The sequence below is a fragment of the Suncus etruscus genome, chromosome 13 (genome assembly GCF_024139225.1).
Source record: "Suncus etruscus isolate mSunEtr1 chromosome 13, mSunEtr1.pri.cur, whole genome shotgun sequence".
NCBI lineage: Eukaryota > Metazoa > Chordata > Mammalia > Eulipotyphla > Soricidae > Suncus > Suncus etruscus.
The window spans coordinates 41,349,971-41,355,447 of NC_064860.1; the positions used below are offsets into that span (position 1 = coordinate 41,349,971).

Here is a 5,477-nt window from a genome sequence, read left to right on the forward strand (position 1 = left end):
TTTGCTGAGGGAACTGTGCAGGAGAACATTTGCCCGAAGATTAAAGGGAAGCAGCAGATTTGGAATATACTGGGACCACCCATCCAGATGGGGGGAAGCGATGATGGTTTCCAGGCCTGGATCAAACAGCAGGTCCAGATGCTGCTCAGTGAACTTGGTGGTGGCAGAGGGAGGGGCTGAGCAGGGAAGGCCAGAGGGACATCTGTGAGGAATTCACAGCAACCAAAAGAGGAAGCAGTGCAGAGTGAAAGACTTCTCGGGATCTGGTCTAGTCCAAAAGGAAGTGGCAGGGCCCTGGGAGAAAAACGGGCCAGCGTCTGTGGGAGCCAGGGAGCCAGACATGGGTGAATGGGTCTTGGCAGACGGATGTCCTAGTTATGGCAATGTCGAGTTAAGAGTCAAGATGAAAAAGGACCCCAAGACTTGAGAAGGAAAGAGTAGAGGAACAGGGAGATCTTGATAGTAGCATAATCCCAACTGGGAAAAAAATGGGGAAGTGGCTTCAGAGGTGACCAAACAGGAACTTCTCTGTACAGTCTGATGTAAAAACACTTGTATATGCAAAGACCAAAAAAAAAAAAAAAAAAAAAAAGACTAAGAAATGAAGTAAGATGAATATAAATGACAGCATGAACTAGTTTTGGGAAATCTTGTTCTTTTAAACACTCAAAAAATGTTTGAGACACCAGCAAAACACAAGGTCAACACAGCCCATCTCTAAGGCCAGTTGGTTTTGAACACCAATAAAGAGCAGGGAAAAGGGTACGAATTAATTAAGTTATACAAGTATTTGCTCACTTTTTTTGTAAACCAGCACTGGGCACAGCCCTGTTTTTTAGTGATCACGCAAATTAAAGAATAAACACAAAGAAGGTGGCTTTTTATATTGTTGTTAGGCTTAGGGTTGTTAGTTAGAAATATTTCCCTGAGGAAAACAGCATGGATGTGGCTTTTATGAACACTGGTAGTATCTGTATTTTGTAAATACTAATAATGTAAGAAAAGAAGAGGACAAAGAACCTGCTAAGATGAATGAGAAGAAACAGTGAGAAGAGATGGAAAGAGAAGGTGTAATCAACTTTCCTTACCATTGGGAGAAGAGACAATTCCTCACAACTAAGTCCTGCAGAGACCGAATCTATAGACATATGAATAGGATGGTCCTCTGGTCACTTAGGATACACATGTGGGATGTTTGAAACAAAAACAAGGTATGTCTCTAAGGTATGTACAATGAGGAAGAAGAGAGCCTTTTTCCCTTAAAAGTTTGCCCATGTTAGGAACACAAAATAAGATGGAATTTGTAGAAATATTAACAATTAATCTTTGTGCTTGGACCATATTTTCTATATATATTATTGATGCATGGGGGAGACTTAAACCTAGTGCTCTGGGTTTAGAGGAAAGAGAGGATATAATAAAAGTATCTGGAAATAAAAGATAGCGAGGAAGTCATTGATAAAGAAAGACCCTGGAGGAAATAGATAGGAATAGGAGTTGAATGTCATATGAGGTCATTAACTGTGAGAAGTGTCAACTTACCCATGGAAATTTTTATGGTTATGGAAACAGATATATCTACCTGTAATCAGTTCTTAGAACAGAATTTGAAATTTTGTTGTTTTGAGGGTGTATCCATTGGTGCTCAGCGCTTACTATTGGTTATGCACTCAGAGATAACTCCTGAGTGATCTCAGGGGACCAGATGTGGTACATAGGATGAGTCCCAAATTGGCAATAAGCCATTCATGCATTGTACTATTGCTCTGATCCCTTTCAACTGGTCTTCTACCTTATGCAATTTAAAGAAAAGGATGACATTCCTTCAAAAGAAAGAAGGAATTAAGTTCCTTGGGAGGATTTGAAAATTATAAGAAAACAACTGTTTAGGGGAATGAAAGAAATAGTGCTAGTATTATATTCTGAGAACAATTTCATAGATATGTGTCCCCAGCTTATATGGGAGTCTATAGTATAGTATAGTACCAATTATGTCATATCTGAGTTTCATCAATAGTTCAAGTTTAGAAAAGATGGATTGGGGCCAGAGTCATAGCACAGTAGGTAGGGCATTTGCCTTGCACAATGCCTACTTCGGTTTGATCCCTGGCATCTCATATTATACCCTAAGCTCCACCAGGAATGACTCCTGACCACCACTAGGTGTGGCCTCCCAAGACAAACAAACAAAAATTAGAAAAGATAAATGGTTGCATTGATCCAGGAATGGAGTTTTCTAGGTAAGAATGGTATAGGATGAGGCCGGAGCAGTGGCACAGGCTAACCTAGGATGGTTATATATATATATATATAGTTCTCCAAGCCAGGAGCGATTTCTGAGCATATAGCCAGGAGTAATAACCCCTGAGCATCACCGAGTGTGGCCCAAAAAACAAACAAAAAAGAATGGTATAAAGTAAATGTGCATGGAAATGAGAATTGTAGGCAAGAGAGGGTTTGAAATGGCAGGTCATGAAATCTAATTTATTCAGTACCAGAAGAGACTAGAAATGTAAAAGCAGCATAAATGTCCTCTAAGAGATCATATAATAAATGAAGAAGTCATAAGCAGTTTAAGAACATTAAGTATAAATATAAGAATTTCTGCACAATTCTGAGCAAAAAGAGAGATCCCAAGATATAATTTTTCACAAAAGAAGAAAGAATTACTACTTCCATGAAGGTGAGGAGCACAATTCTAGAAATAGGTGTCTAGAGTGGCAGAAGATAGAAATCAATAGATTTATGATATCAAGGAAAGCATATAAACTTGTTTTAAACTTGTTATTATTTTATTCTCCCCAGGAGAATAATTTAAGGTCAATCATGGATAGATGGATTGATAGTTGTCATTTCTCCAGCTCTAGATTACAAAGAGACAAAAAGGATCAGTGAAAACTAACATGTCTTGAAAACCAAGAAGCCTCCTTGGGCAAAGAAGAAGGAGAGAAATGTGGAGAATCCTGATAGTTCAAGAGAAAATCAAGGAACCCTGGGTGCTGAATTGATAATATAGCAAGATGGGCATTTATCTTGCATGTGGACAAATTGGGTTTAATCCACAGCATCCCAGAGGGTGCCCTGAGTACTACCAGAAGTAATTCCCGTGCTCAGAGACATGAGTAATTCCTCAACATCTCTAGGCTTGGTCTAAAAACAAAGAAAAAAAGAATATGGAGGAACCAAGGATCTGAGAGACTTCAGAAAGCTAAGAGTGTGTAGCAAGATGAAAACTCTGTGTATGGAGAAAGGGTGTAGAGCAAAATGGGAGTTATGACTTATCAGAATTTATGAGAATGTTTAGGCTTTGTCCTTAACTGGAAGCATTAATGAGTCAACATTGAGATGAAATGGTGATCATGTGAGGTGACCTCATTATCCTTAAACTGAAACATAACTAGAATATCCTTTTGTTTGGAGAATCTTGAAGCTTGGGCTATCACTTGGTCCCACTTTCATTCTGACAGTCCATGGAAGACTCCATTTAATACCTATGGAAATGCATTCCCTCCTATAAGTATTTAGGTAATTCATTGAGTATTTAGAAAAATAGTTAACCACTCCAGGATCTGTGTTTGAATTTTTTATTATATCTTAAATGTTCATTATGAGTGTATATGATGCTCTTTTAGAACATGTGCCAGTGTGGAAGAGGCAAAGGGAGAAAGGAAGTATTAATACTTGTTACCACTGGTCTTATATTTTAACCTGTTAAGATTAAAAGACCTAAGCAAACATTTTTCCAAGGAAGAGTTTTGAAGAAATTAATGTTTTTTCCTGAAGTTAAGCAATTTGACAATCCTAAAAAAAGAAAGGTATGTATGACAAAATAGAAATGGTATAATGAGTACACATTTTTATTCCATTTTATCCTAACATATTTGCTACATTTTTCTCTGTATAGAATGCTTCAAATCGTTACAATTTTCTATAGAAGTGAGGTTTATTTTCAGTTAAAGAAATGGTTTTAAATGACCCTGGATAAACAGGGATATCTTTTTTTGTCCCTCAATTCACAATACAGACCAGGCAAAGGGCCTGTGTTGAGGTGTATATGGGGTGCATTTACTGTACCTCCTCTTTCAGTCAGTGTAAAGAATACAGCCTGTGGTAAGAATTGGGGGGGGCTTATTTTTTCTTTTTTTGATATATATATATATATATATATATAAAATCCTTCACCAGTGCAACATCCCCATGACCAATATCCCAAGTGTCCTTCCTCCCCACCCCACACCGGCCTGTACTCTAGACAGGCTTTCTACTTCCCTCATTCAGTCAGATTTTGTTATGATAGTTCTCAGTGTAATTATTTCTGTGACTGCACTAAACAATCCCTGTGGTGAGCTTCATGTTGGGAGCTGGACCCTCCAGTCCTCCTCTATTTTGTCTCTGAGAATCATTACACAAATATTTTTCATTTTTTTCAAAACCCGTAGATGAGGGAGACCATTCTGTGTTTATCTCTCTCCCCCTGACTTATTTCACTCAGCATAATAGATTCCATATACATCCATGTATAGGAAAATTTCGTGACCATCTCTTCTGATGGCTGCATAATATTCCATTGTGTATAAGTACCATAGTTTCTTTAACCATTCATCTATTGAACAGCATCTAGGCTGTTTCCAGAGTCTGGTTATTGTAAATAACACTGCTATGAATATATGTGTGAGAAAGGGATTTTTGTATTGTATTTTTGTGTTCCTAGGATATATCCCTAGGAGTAGTATAGCTGGATCATATGGGAGCTCAACTTCCAGCTTTTGGAGAAATCTCCATATCACTTTCCACAAAGGTTGGACCAGACGACATTCCCACCAGCAGTGAATAAGAGTTTCTTTCTCTCCACATCCCTGCCAGCACTGCTTGTTCTCATTTTTCCTGATGTGTGCCAATCTCTGTGGTGTGAGATGGTACTTCATAGTTGTTCTGATTTGCATCTCCCTGATGATTAGTGATGTGGAGCATTTTTTCATGTGCCTTTTAGCCACTTGTATTTCTTTTTTGTCAATGTGTTTATTCATTTCTTCTCCCCATTTTTTTATGGGGTTAGAGTTTTTTCTTGTAAAGTTCTGTCAGTGCCTTGTATATTTTGGATATTAACCTATTATCTGAATAGTTTCTCCCACTCAGTGGGTGGCTCTTGTATTCTCGGGATCTGGCCTAGCCCCAAAGGACTAAAGATTCTATAAAAAAAAATCTTTTAGAAACAATAGATGCATATAGCAAAGTAGTAGGCTATAAAATTAACACACAGAAATCAATGGCCTTTTTATACACCAATAATGATAGAAAATAAATGGATATTAAGAAAACAACCCCATTCACATTAGTCTCACATAAATTCAAATACCTTGGAGTCTATTTGACTAAGGATGTGAAGGATCTATACAAAGAAAACTATAAAACCTTGCTACACGGAAATGAAAATCCATACCCTGCTTTTGGATTGGCAGGATTAATATCATTAAAAT

General features: G+C 37.7%; 1 non-coding gene across 1 annotated transcript; it reads right to left on the minus strand.

The window, feature by feature from the left end:
- Positions 1-3,999: 3,999 nt before the first annotated feature.
- On the minus strand, positions 4,000-4,127 carry LOC126026419 (small nucleolar RNA SNORA51). Its single transcript, XR_007501702.1, has one exon. It is a non-coding gene; the product is annotated as a small nucleolar RNA SNORA51 (small nucleolar RNA).
- Between the last annotated feature and the right edge of the window lie 1,350 nt (positions 4,128-5,477).